The sequence below is a fragment of the Leptopilina heterotoma genome, unplaced genomic scaffold (assembly GCF_015476425.1).
Source record: "Leptopilina heterotoma isolate Lh14 unplaced genomic scaffold, ASM1547642v1 Lhet_220, whole genome shotgun sequence".
NCBI classification, from domain to species: domain Eukaryota; kingdom Metazoa; phylum Arthropoda; class Insecta; order Hymenoptera; family Figitidae; genus Leptopilina; species Leptopilina heterotoma.
In genome coordinates, this window is record NW_025110938.1 from 625,245 (window position 1) to 642,836 (window position 17,592).

Below are 17,592 nucleotides of genomic sequence, written 5' to 3' on the forward strand. Positions count from 1 at the left end.
TTTTTAAATTCTTGTTTAATCTTTGGGATAAATTAACTTTTGCATCAATTTTTAATTTATGGTTTTATGCTGTATATATATCATGTATGTATTGTATTAAAGGGAATTGTCTTCCGGGAATTTTTTACAGTTTTCTTTTTTAAGAAAAATAGGTCAACTGGGGTACACGTGTTTTGCAAGATAAGTAGACAATTACGAATGGAGTATGTGATGAATTCTGCATAACATTTGCAAGTTTTTATACTTCAGGGATAAAATCTTCCGTTTGATTGAATTAAAATTGTGATTCCCCTGTGATTATTCAAGGGTATAGATATAGATTTAATCCATTTTCATATAAATTAATGTTTTATTTACAAAATATAGTTTGAATTGAATACCCTTCCCTCTCGACAATATTAGCTTAAAAATTCACCTTTTCAATCAAAAAAAAAAAAAATAGTATATTAACATTTTTTTTTCAAACAAATTTCATTTTTTCGCTACAAATTCTCTTTTTGCGCAAAATGAACAAAAAAGTTCATTCTTCCCTTTTCGTGTTTTATGTTTATTATCATGCCAAAAAGATATTTCACAATAAATTTTAATTTTCAATGATTTAATTTGCATGATAAAAAAATGAGGTATACACAAAAGTTCCATTGAAATATTCGAATACGCGCAGTCAGGGAAAATGCACTCAGACAAACAAATAATCCAAACGTATTTAAAAAAAAATGAAAAATAGACATGGATTTATTTTCAAATAAAATGACAAAGTCAATCTAAAGACCATTATATTGAATAATATCAATTAGCTATGGAAATAAAATATTAAAACTACCCTCCTTTGTACTTTATAAATATTGATAAATTGATAATATACCAAGAATGCTTTTAATTAATCGATTGTAAAATAAAATCCGATTTAAAAAATTAAATAGAAAGAGAGAGAGAGAGAGAAAAGAAATTGATGAAAGTTAAATTTTCAATCTTGTAAAATTTGCTTTTATAAAGTTTATCATTTAAATTAGTTATATAGAAAACTTAATGATCAAAGAGTCAATAAAAACTTTATGCAAAAATAAATTGAAAAAGTTTTTATTTTTTCTAATTATATTTTCTTTAAAACTGTTCATTTTTGTTTTGGTGTTATCTTTTTAAAAAAAAAAAAATTCTATATAGTTAAAACATTGAAACTATTAAGACGTCTTGCGTTATCCAACGAAGAATTCAACAGGTGGAGTAAGGAATTCACTGACATTGATAAATTATCAGAAATCCCCTGGATTATATATAAAAGTCACTGAACAAAAGAATATTTATTCGATATGATTTAAACAAATTTTTGTAATTTGCTTTTTATTATTATTATTATTGATAACAATAACAATAAGAAACTCAATAAAAATATTTATAATAATAATAATAAAAATAATAATATACGTCTGACTTAAAATTTACTTGTACTACTGAAAAAAAATTACAAAAATTAAAATGATATAATAAATATACGTCTGACTAATAATTTACTAGTACTACTGTTACTATAATAATAAAAATAATAACAATAAACGTCTAACTAAAAATCTACTTTTACTACTGCAAACGAAATATTAAAATAATAAAAATTATAATAACAACAACAAATAAAATAATTAAAGTCAAAAAAATAATATGAATAATACTCTCTAAATCTGAATTAGTAGAATTTTACGAACAAATAGTAAAACTTTACTAATTATTAGTAGTTTTTATGAAAGACTTTTCACCCATTTAATTAGTAGAATATTACTAATTTGTTATTGAAATTTTACTAATATTTTAGTAGAATTTCACTAATTTGCTAGTAATCTATTAATGAAATTGTTTATATCAACAGTTTTAATAAAACAGTTCTACTAATTGTTAGTAGAATTCTACTAAACAATTAGTAACATTTAAATAATAATTAGTAAAATTGCTTCCTCATAGAGGAAGGATTGTATTTAACTAATTGTTAGTAAAATTATTGCTAAATCATTTGGTAGACGACTTTTTGTCATTTCATTGGTAACCTTCTAATAATTCAGATTTAGAGAGAATATAAGTCTGACTAATAATTTACTTGTACTACTGAGTCAATAATATTAAAATAATTAAAATAATAATATACGTCTGACTAATAATCTACTTGTACTACTGAGACGATAGTATTAAAATAAATAATAATATTTAATAATAATAATAATAAAGTCAAAAATAAAAATAAAACGTCCGACTAATAATTTACTTGTACTACTGAGACGATAATATCAAAATAATAAAAATAATAATAATAATATACGTCTGACTAATAATCTACTTGTACTACTGTTACTACTGAGACTATAATAATAAAAATAAAAATTAGAATTTACGTCTGACTAATAACTTACTTTAACTACTGAGGCGATAGTATTAAAATAATATTAATAATAAAAACAAAGGACCCAAAACAAAAATAAAAATATACGTCTGACTAATAATTTACTTGTACTACTGAAAACATAAAATTAAAATAATTTAAAAAAATAATAAAAATAATAATAATATTCGACTGACCAATAATCTACTTGTACTACTGTTACTACTGAGACTATAATAATAAAAATAATAATAAAAATAAAAATTAGAATATACGTCTGACTAATAACTTACTTGAACTACTGAGGCAACAGTATTAAAATAATATTAATAATAAAAACAAAAATAAAAATATACGTCTGACTAATAATTTACTTGTACTACTGAAAACATAATATTGAAATAATTTAAAAAATAATATAAATAAACGTCTGACTACTAATTTACTTGTTCTACTGAAAACATAATTTTAAAATACACATAACAGAAATGAATTATTATTAAACTTAAAAAATTGAAATATACCTAGAAAATCAAATTGAATAAGAAGTGAAATGTAAAGAAATGTTGATCGTCTTTGAAAAGTTAGTTTTTCTTATTTCGAAAATTTAATAAAAAAGAATGATGACATGTAAGTAAAGGGCTTGTGTTTGTTTTGAAACAAGCGTGAAATTGTTACGCTTCCTCGATTACAGGATACATCTGTCTCTCTCTCTCTCTCTCTCACGACATCCAGAGTAGTAGCGCGGAAATAACAAATTGAATTGACTCGTTCGGTTTAATCAGCGCGAACCTGACAATTCCTGATGTAATTAGTAGCAGGACGGAGAAACTTCACAGGGCACCCCTCCCCCGAGTTTTCATCGAGCTAATTTCTCTTCGATGTCATTTGTGAGGCTCTTCTCTAATGAAAAGAAATAGTCGACCCTTTTGTGAACAAATATAGTCTCTCTTCTCTTCTCTCTTTGTATATGAAGAAGCTCGCACCTCTTAAAGTATAGGATTCCCCTTTTTTTACTCTCTTATACTGGACCCCCAAAAATAAAGTTTTCCCCTTTTTTCCTTAATATAAATTTATCGATTTAATTAGGGGCGACAAATTTTTATAGTTGAACTAGTGTGTAAAAATTAGTTTCTAGACCTAATTGAAAGTTATTTTTATTGCTTCTTATTTTTGGAATTTGTTCCGTATTAGTGAATTATTTAGTCACTATAAACATTTTTTTATGTTTCTATTAGAAATTTATTATTAACTAATATTATTAATTAATTATTATTATTTGTAACAATATTTTATTATTTTTTCTAGCTTACTATACTAAGAGCAATTTTATGAAAAATAATATTCAAACTGTTAACTTAATATTTAATAATATTAAATTGCAACGAATTGATACCAAAAATGTGGATCGAATAAAAAATTGATTCAAATTTTTGGCATCAATTTGATTCACTTTAGTGTCAATTTGATACTTTAAAAAAAACTGTGGCATGCATTTATTAACAACTTTAAAAATAATTAATTGACTAAAAATTTTCTAGTATAAGTAAATCAAATTGAGACAAAAAAACGAATCAAAATTGTTGCAAAATGCAACAATTTTGATACGTTTTTTTGTCTCAATTTGATTTTGCTTGGAAAAATTGTAAATTAATAAAATTAATAAAATTAATAAAATTAATAAAATTAATAACATCAATAAACTAAATTACATAAAAAATTTGCAATTATGTAAAATCTAAAGGCAATAATTGTATTTAATTAAATGGATTGTAATATGAACAATAATTTGGAATTTTGGTTGAATATTTCTGTCGTTTGTCATGTACAAATTTCTCCTCTAATGCATATCTATATATCGGAAGTTCTAATTTTATTTGCACTGTTTCGTGAACAATATCTATGAAGTCATGAAGCACTTGCGTGTCATGAACATTGATGCATTAGCAATGCGGCCTCAATAGCATAAATCATCATAAAGATATATATGTAAATAATGCCTCAAACATGTTCCTCCTTTCATGTCAACAAATATTCTCCACTATAGCTTTTACAAAAAAAATCTCCAAATATCCCCAATAAAAAGATTCAATATACCAAATTTTTACAATATTTCACAACAAGCTAGACTAATTTTTTATAGATATTAATTTTTTTATTATTAATATTAACATGTAATTGTAATTTTCTTTTTTTAAATTTCATTGAATTTTTATTGCAAAAAATTTTATTATTTATAAAAATAATTGAATTCTTCCGAAGAATGTTTCCAAAAATATTTTATAATTTTTCTTTTTAAATATTTTCAATTTTTAAAATTCATGTTTTGTAAATCAGTAAATTCTTGCTAAGAACTTTATAAAAAAAAAATTTGAAAATAATTGAATACCTAGAATTTTATTATTTACGAAAATAATTGAATTTATTCTTGTGAAGTATTTCTTTGAATCATTTTCAAATAATGAAGTTTCTTTAATAAATTTAATTGGAAATTTTGAAATTAATTGAATTTCATGAACCATTTAATTCAAGTTTTTAAAATAATCGTGTTTCTTAATTAATTGAAATTAAACACTTAATAATTGAATGTTATTAAAATTTTGTAGAAAATAATTAAATTCTCCTTAATACAATTTTCTAAAATAATTTAATTCATTCAATGAATTTTATTAAAATATGGAAATTCTTAAATTCTTTCGAAGAATATAAACTATCAAAGGTTTTAACTATAATTGAATTTTTCTTTTAAAAAATTTTTTTAAAGTTTTTTTTTAAAATAATGTAATTTTTTGAATAATTTTAATGGCAAATTTTGAAAATTAATTGAATTAAACAAAGAATTTTATTCAATTTCTTAAAATAATCGTGTTTGTTAATATTATAATGAAATATTTGATTTTTAAAGTTTATTAAAATTGTATTGAGAATAATTAAATTCTTGAGAAAAATTTTATTATTCATAAAAAATAATTTAATTTTTGCAATTAATTTTACTACTTATAATACTAAGTGAATTCAGTCGAAAATTTTTTTTATAAGAAAAATTATATTAAAAAAAAAAAAAATAAATAAAATAAAAAAATAAAATATATATATATATAATATATATATATATATATATTTTAAAATTTTTGAAAATAAAACAAATAATAATTGAATATCATGTTTTAATTAAAAATTAAAGATTAAAAATTAAAAATTAAAAATTAAAAATTAAAAATTAAAAATTAAAAATTAAAAATTAAAAATTAAAAATTAAAAATTAAAAATTAAAAAATAAAAATTAAAAATTAATAGTTGATAATTAATAATTAATAATTAATAACAAATATCAAATAATAAAATTTAAAGAAATTTTCGGTACCTGAATTTTTTTCCTTTCTAATATTTGCTCTAATGAGAATTGCTTAGTTATTTCGGGAGCTTGTAAATTTTTAATATCACTCACAGTCGATTGCGCATTAATGTAGTTCACATTTTGCAAATCGATGCCTCTTTCCAAGTTTATACCCCATTCGGCAGGACATTGAGCTATAGACACAAATACCTCACAATGATTATTTCGATTTTCGTTAATTGCCAATTTGCTTATGTAGGCATTTGTATTCAGTTTTCGAAATTTATTGTTCCTTTTGCTTCCATATCAGAAATGAGAGAAAATTTTTCCGAACAATTAAATTCTGTGCTATTTTTTGTTTTTTTTTTTAACAAGACCAATCTTCTTTAAATACAAACCTTTTTTCATAACACAGTTTTTCTGCGGATATCAAATTGAGACAAAAAACGAATCAAAAGTGTTGCGAAGCAACATCGTTTTTTGTCTCAATTTGATATCTGCAGAAAAACTTTGTAATTTCATAAGTTTTTTATACTTCCAATAAATAAAATATAAAGAAAAAAAAAATTAATTTAGAAAAATTGAAAATGTTTTTTTTTTATGAAAGAACATTAAATAAATCAATGTGTTCGAAACTTTTTTGCGAAAAGTTTAGAGGTGAAAGAAAGATTTACCATTCTTGTAGTGTAATAAATCTGTCAATTTTCCTGTTTTTTTTTGAAAAAGCAACTAAATAATAAATATTGTAATATTTTCAACTTTTAAGGAAGAGAAAGATTCTCTACCTACTTTGGTGACCAGAACTGAAAAAAATTTTTTTTTTTTGAGAGAGAGTTCATTAATATTCACGAGGGCAGAGTTTCGACAAAAGTTCTTTTGCATTAAATTTACTGCGTTACCCTTCAAATTTCATGTCTTGTGTAACTTAAAGCGTGAAAAAGCGCTTTTTTCTCTCGCTCTCCATTTTATCTCATTTGTCTCCCTATTTTCCTGTCCCGTAACTTAAGTAACTTATTCGTTTGAATTTTAAACGAATGCCATATAAATCCATGGGGGGGCAGAACTTATTTTCAAAAATTATAAATTTTGATAAAAAAAACAAAAAACAAGAAAGAATAAAAAATAAAAATAAACAAATAAAATAAAATAAAATAAATTTTTAAAAAATAATATTTATAGAAAAATGTTTGTATACTTCTTTTTAATTTGTGAGGTTTTTTTTAATTTAGAAGTATGATTAGATCATGATTAGGTGACTTGCGCAAACAGGGGCGTACCTTTAGAATTTAAACATTGATAGGGGCTTTTAGTATTCAGTATAGGCTCTAGATTGTGTCAGAGACAGATTAAAGGATTAGATTAGAAAGGTGATGTTTTTGGGGAATATGCAAATTTGACATGGCTGTTTAGTCATTCGTGTATTTTTCCTTCTCACCCTTTTACGATTTTCGTCAATCTGAAATACTTTTTAAAAAATGTCAAAGGGCATAGCGTTTGTCGGTGAAATTTACTCAGTAAAAATCAATTTTTATTTCCTCTTTTAAGAACTTTAAAAAACAAATAAAAAAAAAAAAATAATTATTACAAAGAAAAAACAAAGTCTGAAACCGTTTACATCCAAAAACAAAATGATTGAAAAGTATCCTGTTTAAATGTAAGATTTATAGCATTTGATAATATTTGATAATATTTTATAATATTTTATAATATTTTATAATATTTTATAATTTTTTATAATTTTTTATCATTTTTTATCATTTTTTATAATTTTTTATAATTTTTTATATTTTATAATTTTTTATAATTTTTTATAATTTTTTATATTTTATAATTTTTTATAATAGTTTATATTTTATAATATTGTAAAATATTTTAATTAATAGTAATTTTTAATAGAGTAAAGATTTTTTTTTAATTTTTAATAGTTTATAATATTTTTAATTTTTCCAGTTAATAATTAATTAAATTTTGAAAATAAATGAAAAACCATACTTTTGAAGAAAACTCACGTAATTATTCTAAATAATGTAAATGTCAAGAGCAAAATCAATATCCGATGTTTGTCGATGTCTTCCTCGTTTTCTGCATAGAATATATATCCAGGCAATAAGATTGTAACGTGAAATCTGTCTGAAAGCAACTATATAGTAGATCCTGTAAGACAGGGTGACATATCGCGGGGATCAAGCTTCAAGACCTTTCGAAATTTCAGATTTATAACCGATAAAGATTGTGGCGATAGCAAAATCCCCATAACATTGTCAAGTATCTCTCTATTCCTTTTTGGAAATAATAATTTCACTATTATACAGAAAACTTCTTTATATTTTTAATTTATATATATTTTAAATTTCTTTATATTTTATTGTCATTGGAATTATGAAAAACTCATGAAATTACACAGATTTCTCTAAAGAAAACGAGAAAAGTAGTATTTGGTATTTTTTTCCAACTTTTTTTCCCTCACTTTTTATTAACAAAACAAATACCAAGAGAAATAAATTTTTTAAAAAATTTCCAGTTTTAGACAACTTTAATATAAAGTTTTCAATCAATTTTGAAGAAAACCGAATTATACAACTTCACATTTTTCTTCATTTACCTCACTTTTCTTGCGTTGCAAAGTTTTGAAAGTTTTGCAGAATATCTTGAGCCAATTAATGAAAAGTGTATATATATAAAATACGGGGGAATGTTTAAAAAATAGAGAAATTAAAAAACTTTAATAGCCTGACTAAAACAACCTTTACTACTGAATCTAATAAAATAAAAAATATTCAAACTTAAATTTTTAACTTTGTCTGACCAAAACTGATTTTTACTACTTAAGATAATATACGATTTTTTCCAATAATTCAAAGATGTTCGACTATAATCGATATATACTACTGAAAATAGTTATTTCGTTAGATTTAAAAAATCAGTCTGACTATAACTGACCCTTACTACTACCATTGAAAATAATTATTTCGCTGGATTTAAAAGATCTCTCTGATATAACTGATCTTCATTACTAACTGTAAAATTATTCCCAAATTAAATTGAATGTCTGACTAAAAATGAATTTTACTACTGAATGTTTAAAATACAAATTGTTCCAAATTAAATTTTTAACTTTGTCTGGCTAAAACTGACATTCACTACTTAAAATACTATTGTAAAATTTTTTCTACCAATTTCGAACAAATTAAAACAGTTTCTTCGACTATAATTTATTTACACAACTGAAAATAGTTATTTCACTAGATTTTAAAGATCTGTCTGACTATAATTGACTCGTACTACTTACTTTTAAATTTTTCTTAATTTTAATTCGATGTCTGACTAAAATGACTTTTACTACTGAATCTAATAAAATACAAATTGTTCCAAATTAAATTTTTAACTTTGTCTGGCTAAAACTGACTTGTGCTACTGAAAATAATATTTTATTTACAAATTTTAAACAATTTAAAACAATTTCTTCGTTTATAATTTTTATACACAACTAAAAATAGTTATTTCACTAGATTAGAAATATCTGTCTGACTATAATTGACTCGTACTACTTAATTTTTCAATTATTCGTGAATTAAATTCGATAGCGTACAAAAATGAGTTTTATTATATTGAATCTATTAAAATACAAATTGTTTTAACTTAATTTTTGAAATTTGTTTGATTAAAACTGACTTTTACTACTGAAAATAATATTTTACAATTTTTCTACCAATTTAAAACAATTTGAAACAATTTCTTGGACCACAATTTATAATCACAACTAAAAATAGTCATTTTACTAAATTTTAAAGATCTGTCTGATTATAATTGACACGTACTACTTACTTTTAAATTAATCTTAATTTAAATTTGATCTTTGACTAAAATGACTTTTACTACTGAATGTAATAAAATACAAATTATTGTAACTTAATTTTTAACTTTGTCTGACTAAAACTGACATTTACTAGTTAAATAATATTATGCCATATTTTTACTAATTTTACACAATTTAAAGCAATTTCTCCGACTATAATTTATGTACACAAGTAAAAATAGTTATTTCAATAGATTAGAAAGATTTGTCTGACTATAATTGACTCGTACTACTTGCTTTGAAATTATTCTTAATTTAAGCTCGATGTCTGACTGAAATAAGTTTTATTACTGAATTTAAATAAATACAAATTGTTCCAATTTCATTTTTTAAATTTGTCTGACATAAAACTGACTTGTACTACTGAAAATAATATTTAATTTTTTAACCATTTGAAATTTGTTCGACTGTAATTGATATGTACTACTGAAAATAGTTATTTCGATAGAATTATGAAAAATCTGTCTGGCTATAACTGACCCTCACTACTTACTCTTAAATTATTCGCGAAATTAATTCAATGTCTGACTAAAATGAGTTTTTACTACTGTATCTAATAAAATAAAATTTGTTTTAACTGAAATTTTTAACTTTGTCTAGCTAAAGCATTAAAATACAATTGTAGTAAAAAAATGAAATAATAAAAATACAATTATACAACAAATTTATAAAAGCAAAAGGAAAAAAGAATTGTTTGAAATCTAATAATCTTGATAAAACAACGAATGGAACATAAAAAATCCGTTTTTCTAAACAATTATAATATTGCGGTTAATTAAAAGCCTGTATAGTGATAATTAAAACTTTTTGCTAAAGTTTCAACTTTCTCCACTGCGAGAAGACAGAAATTTCGTTTTCCTTTGATAAGAAACACAAGGTTTTAAAATTATGAAGAGGAAAACTTTTCTAACTTTCTTGTGTTTCTTTTAATTGCTTCTAGTTTTAATCACTCTTATCAATGATGATTTCAAAAGTATAATTTCGTGAAATATTTTTAAAAAAAATTTATTTCTCTAAACACTTTCAATATTAAAAGAAAATCTCATAATAAAATAAATAAAATAAATAAAATCTATTTTAAATTTAATTGTTAATATTTATTTTTCGTATTTTTAATTTGTTTCATTGAAATTTTATTTACTTTATAGATCTTTACTTTTTTTTCGTATTTATAACTAAAAATCAATTTCTATACTCTGTCTTCATTTCTTTCATATTTTCCACTGTCAATAGCTTAGAGATTATACACTCCGCAAATAGAAAATCGTGAGGCGAAAGATTGAGTTAAATCAAATATTCTCGTTTCATGCTGATGAAATCTTATTATTTCAACAATTCAAATATCAAATATCGAACTTCTTGATTTATTTTAGAATTCATTATGATTTCGTAATTTCAATCGCACGAAATATTCTCTAAATTTATCAAATTACCATTTACCATTATTGTCCCTCAATATTCAATGTTAATATAATAGAAATTTATAAATAAATGAATAATAAATATTTGTTTTATAGAAAATCTTTTCTATTTCTATATTTTATTTTTATGTACCTCAGAATTTTATTGTAAAACAAATTTTTTATCTCTCTGGGAAAAATAACGTTTTTCCCTCGTTTACAAATTTGTTTTCTATGAATTTTAATGATATTGAAATTTTGAGAGATGGACATATTTATTCACAATATACAATATGAATTATTGACTATTTGGAGGAAAAAAAAAATGTGTGAAAATTTGTATGAAATATGTTCTAAATCAAAAACAATAGAGATCTATATGCGTTAAAAATAAAAAAAAGCTCTCATCTTAGAGCGTCTCACTATTTTTGAGAAGAGAAAAGTCGCATAAATTATATCCTCGTGGGAATCTCCATTTTACGTGACATCAAATTAACATAAAGCTATGGAAATCACTATAAAAGATTATCGTTCTAAAAGTATACACTATGGAAATATCTTGTATCAATTTTTTCCTCTCAGCGAGTTTCTTACAAAAAAAAAACGTTTTTCTTTTTTTTTTTTTTTGGCAAAATGTAAGTACGATATGAAAATGAAATTTTTCAAAAAAGAAACAACAATAATTTGCGATTTAATCTTTTTTGAGTTGTAAATAAGTCATTTGAAAAATTTAAATGATAAAACTCTGAAAATGAGTTAATTTCTAGTTGACTGTTATTTTCAATCTTATCAAACTATTAAATCTGGTTTTAAAAAACAACTTGTAGAAGTTAATCGACATCGACATGAATTTTAATTCTTTTATTTAGTAACGAAGCACGCATTCATTTGCGGCACGCCTAATGAGAAAAAAAATTCAACTCTGAATTGAAAAAAAATTTATACTTTTATCGAAATTTTTTTGTTAATTTCGATAAAATTGATTAATTGATTTAGAATTAAATTATTGTTTTTATTATTATTATTATTATTATTATTATTATTATTATTATTATTATTATTATTATTATTATTTGTGTTATTAGAATTATAAATGTAATTAAACATTAATTATAAAATGAAACAATGATTTAAAAAATTTTAAATACATCAATTTTTAAATTTGTCTGACAAAAACTGACTTTTACTACTTAAAATTATATTATACAATTTTTTCTATTAATTTCTATCAATTTCAAGCAATTTCTTCATTTATAACTTATTTACACAAAAAAATAGTTTTTTCACTATATTTTAAAGATCAGTTTGACTATAATTGACTCATACTACTTACTTTTAAATTATTCTCAATTTAAATTCGAAGTTTTACTAAAATATGTTTTATTACTGAATTTCATAAAATGCTTATTATTTTAAATTAGTTTTTTCAATTTGTCTGACTATAATTGCCTTTTACTACTTAAAATAATATTGTACCAATTTCAAACAATTTAAAAAAATTTTTCGTTTCTAATTTATATACACAACTAAAAATAGTTATTTCACTAAATTTTTAAGATCTGTCTGACTATAATTGACTCGTACTACTTAATTTTTAATTATTCTCAATTTTAATTTGATGTCTGACTTAAATAAGTTTTATTACTGAATTTATGAAATGCAAATTATTTTAACTTAAATTTTTAACATTGTCTAACCAAAACTGGCTTTTATTACTTAAAATTATATTAAACAATTTTTTTTTACTAATTTCTAACAATTTAAAACAATTTTTTTATCACAATTTATACACATAACTAAAAATAGTTATTTCGCTAAATTTGAAAGATCTGTCTGACTATAATTGACCATTACTACTTAATTTTACTATATCCACAAATTAAATTCTATGCCTGATAAAAATGAGTATTATTACTAAATTTCCTGAAATACAAATTCTTTTAACTTTGTCTGACTAAAACTGACTTCTACTACTAAAAATAATATTTAATTTTTTAACAATTTGAAAACATTTTGTATGATTATAATATTAATGTATACTACTAAAAATAATTATTTTGATATATTTAAAATATATGTCTGACTATAATTGCCTTTTACTACTTAAAATAATATTGTACCATTTCTTTACCAATTTCAAACAATTTAATACAATTTTTTCTTTTACAATTTATATACACAACTAAAAATAGTTATTTCGCTATATTTAAAATATATGTCTGACTATAACTGACAATTACTACTTAATTTTACATTACTCGCAAATTAAGTTCGATAATGTACAAAAATAAATTTTACTATTGAATCAAATAAAATGTTCTAGAAAATTAATTACTGGGGCTTAAAAATAGTGAAATTTGTGAAATAATATTGATTGGAATTTGGAAGATTCTTATATTGGGAGTGAAAGGAGGATTTAACGAAGATGAATTTTAACGGAAGACTCTATATGCATCACTGTCAATATATTTAGAAGAGACTTGTACATACAATGAAGTGTATCCTGTCACAATTAGTGCTCACAGCAGCACATGTAGGCAAATACGATGCATTATTCGAGTTCTCATGTAGCCTCAAAGGGACGAGGAGTAATCGCTCTTTGTCCTGAATTTGATGTTTCACATTTACTCGATCTGACACTTTAACCACCCATAATCGTAGCCTAGAAAGGTTAAAGATTAATTATTGATCTTTGACACCACACGTCCAATTGACAAATAATAGATTTCCACTATTTAACTCCTATGAATTATTTCCATCAAACAAAGATAAAAAGAAAAGAAAAACTATGGCATTTTTTCAAAAGAAATGAATTTTTTCAAAAGAAATGAATTTTTTCGAAAGAAACGAATTTTTTCAAAAGAAAGAATCAATTTATAAACATTTGGAAAAATAATCACTCTGCAATTTAAAATAAATGGGAATAAAAAACAAAATCGAAAATTCGATCACAGTTTATTTTATATTAAAAAAAGCACTTGAAATTTTTATTACTTTTTTTATTTTTATGAATTTTCATACTTTATCCATAAATCCTCTTCCATCTATTTGCTTCGATTTTTTTTTTGCAGGACATTGTTTCGATGCTCTTGAAAATATCTATAACGAAGACAATATAAATTCCAGCGCCAAAGAAAAATGAGGGAATAAGAAATAAATTATAATAAATAATATAACCAACAACTTAAAGTGATATATATAAATGACAAAACAACAATAATCAATAACTGACAAAACAATAAATATCCTATAAATTTTACACCCCGTGTACCAAAATAAGTGTATAAATTGACAAATGACCAATGAAAATAATTTTTAAATCAAATCAAAAAGAAAAATACAACACAAATAAAGACGAATTTTAAAGAAAATACAGAAGATATTTTCATCAATAATGAGAAGGAATTAAAGGAAGAAATCTAAAAAGATTTTATAATATCCAGGAAATAAAAGATATTTATAAAAAAAAAGAAAAAACTATACTAATTTGCTACAAATTTACCTATATACACTTTGGAAATTCATTCACTCTGTATAGAATTAAATCAATTAAGTCTAGTCAATTATATCAATAGAAAAAAATGACATATTTTATAAGAAAAGAAATATTTTCTAAAAACTCGATTAATTTTGAAATGATGAAGAAAAAGAAATTTTTATCTAAAATAATATCCATCCGTGACCACACGTCAATATCCGTCTGAGCTGCCAATATTTCGTACGTAAAATTGATTCGTGTATATAAAATTTAAAAAAAAAACGTGAGTGTGACACTATAAAAAGAAAATTTAAAAAAAAAACCAAGGGTCCAGAAATATCGAAAATTCAATAAATTCGATATAAAGACTAATCTCAACTAAATTTCGACCAGGTATTTGTGAACATCTTCAGAGAAAAAAAAAGTGTCATTCATGTTGCACGAAATGTTTTAAGTGTAAGTTATAATAGATTCTTTTTGTGACTTTTTTAATTAGATTTTCATGTAAAATATTGCATGAGACACTCTCTCTTTTACTCTCTTTCTCTTTTTCTCCCTTCTTCTTCATTCTCTCATAAAGCATGCCTAAAAAAGGTGTGTCTCAAATCTAATTCCAAATGTGTGGAATAACGAAACACACCTTTTACGAAATTACGTTTTTACACGCTCACTTAATTCACAAGTATGCATGAATATTGTATTGTGAATTTCTATGTTTTCATTATAATTCCCTTTTTCTGTATAGAGAATAAATTTACGAATAAAATTCGCTAATTGTATTTTAAAGTTCTAAAAATTTACACTTAATGAAAATTATACCATAATGCAAAAATTGTACGTAAAGAGAATTGTACTTGGATACATTGTTTAGGATTGAAAAATAGCTACATTGTAAAATTATAAAATTATAAAATTATAAAATTAAAAATTAAATAATTAAAAAATTAATAATTAAATAATTAAAAAATTAAAAAATTAAAAAATTAAAAGATTATAAAATTATAAAATTATAGAATTATAAAATTAAAAAAATTATAAATGTTCAATTATCGAAGGAAAATTCAGAATTTTTTTTACTAAAATCATTAGTAAAACTTAAATTACAAACTAGAAATTTATTTCACTACTGATGATAAATTCGTAATAAATAAAAGTTTTTAATGAGAGATAGGAAATATGTCCGACTTAATATAACTTCAACTACTGAAAATTACTTTGCAAACAAAAAAATTCATTGTTGATCTTTTTTGTGTACAGCACTACAATTATTGTAAACCATAATTGACTTTTACTACTTAAGCTGAAAATAAAGGAGAATTAAATTAAATGTCTGACTAAAAGTCTCTTTTACTACTGATATAGTAAAATTAAAAATTTAAATTACTGTCGAACTGTAAATTCGTTTATCTATTTAACATGTTACTGCTAAGTATAAAATTATTCACAAATTAAATTTAATGTCTGACCAACAATGACTTTTACTACTGATAGTAATATTATAGAATTTTTTCTTGCAACTTCAAACAGTTTGAAAAATTTTCTTAGACTATAATTTATATACACAATTAAAAATAGTTATTTCGCTAAATTAGAAAGATCTGTCTGACTATAATTGACTCGTGCTACTTATTTTTTAATTTGTCTGACTAAAATTGACTTTTACTACTGAAAACAATATTATATCATTTTTCTACCAATTTAAAACAATTTAAAACAATTTCTTCGACCACAATTTATAATCACAACTAAAAATAGTCATTTTACTAAATTTTAAAGATCTGTCTGATTATAATTGACTCGTACTACTTACTTTTAAATTATTCTCAATTTAATTTCGATGTCTGACTAAAATAACTTTTATTACTAAATTTGATGAAAAACAAATTGTTTCCACTTAATTTTTCAAATTTGTATGACTAAAACTGACTTTTACTACCGAAAATAATATTAGCCAAATTTTCTTCCCAATTTCAAACAATTTAGAACAATTTCTTTGACTATAATTTATATACACTAATAAAAATAGTATTTCACTAGATTAGAGAGATCTGTCTGACTATAATTAACTCGTACTACTTACTTTAAAATTATTCTCAATTTAAATTCGATGTCTGACTATAATTGACATTTAATACTTGATTTAGAATTATTCGCGAATTAAATTCTATGCCTGACTAAAATGACTTTAACTACTTAACCTAATGAAATATAAATAATTTCTACCTTTTGTCTGATTTTAAAACTGACTTTGGTAATGAAACAACTATAGAATGTCTATACTTTAAATAATAATGAATATGATAAAATGTTTTTTAATAATTAAAATTTTCTGCCAATTTCACTGATTTGGATAATAATTGCGACAATCGACTAAACGAATAATTGTGCAAATCAAAAAAACCTCGTCTGACTAAAACAGAGTTTTACTACTATTATTATTATTGCTATGTAACATTACCTGCTTTCTCTGACTTAATACGATCTTTTCTACTGAAAGTAAATTTTTTTCTACACTTTTCTGACGCTTTCATACAAAATAATTGGAAACTATTGTTGAAATCAGCTCCACTAAATCTCTTATTGAAATTTCCTGCATCACATACTTTACTATTAAATTTTCTCTTATTTTTTTTTAAGAATAAATTTTATTATTCAATCAGTTGGTAAATTTTCACACAAAAAGTAATAATTGAAATGAAAATAAATTTAAGTTTTTATCTAGAGAGTAAAGGGGTAATAAACAAAAGTATTAATTAGATTGAGATGTGCAAATCCAAGTTTAATTAAGTCAAGATAATGGGAATAGATCTTGAGATTTAGGGAATAAGCTTCAACTTTAACTTTTGATGGTGGCTGTTCGATAGTCTCGATGGCAAGACACTTGAAATACTCGACACTCGTGACAACTACCACTCGACCCTTCTTTACTCACAAAGAGTAATGATCTCTGGAGATTTACCACTAGACCCAAATTCTCATTATGTCCTAGTAACTTTTCTTCTAATCTTATAAAAAAAAGTATTGCTGAACAGTCAAATTCGAGAATTAGTTATACCCCTTAACAGACGAATTATGAAATTTTGTTTTATTTTAAATGTAGAAAATATAAATTATGCCTAAATGTACAAATAAATTGTAAATATGTATAAATTATAA

The 17,592-nt window shown here is 22.8% G+C and overlaps 1 protein-coding gene across 16 annotated transcripts in view; it reads left to right on the top strand.

The window, feature by feature from the left end:
* The window catches only part of LOC122502075 (potassium channel subfamily T member 2), a 234,450-nt gene that overhangs the window by 61,062 nt on the left and 155,796 nt on the right, over positions 1-17,592 (top strand). For 3 of the 16 annotated variants that reach the window (XM_043611939.1, XM_043611953.1, XM_043611954.1), the window contains exon 2: positions 14,030-14,892. The exons of 12 other annotated variants lie outside the window; for them this stretch is intronic. The gene's annotated coding sequence lies outside the window, so the exon portion shown is untranslated. The remainder of the gene's footprint in view (positions 1-14,029; positions 14,893-17,592) is intronic. One more of the 16 variants, XM_043611940.1, reaches the window with a different exon arrangement.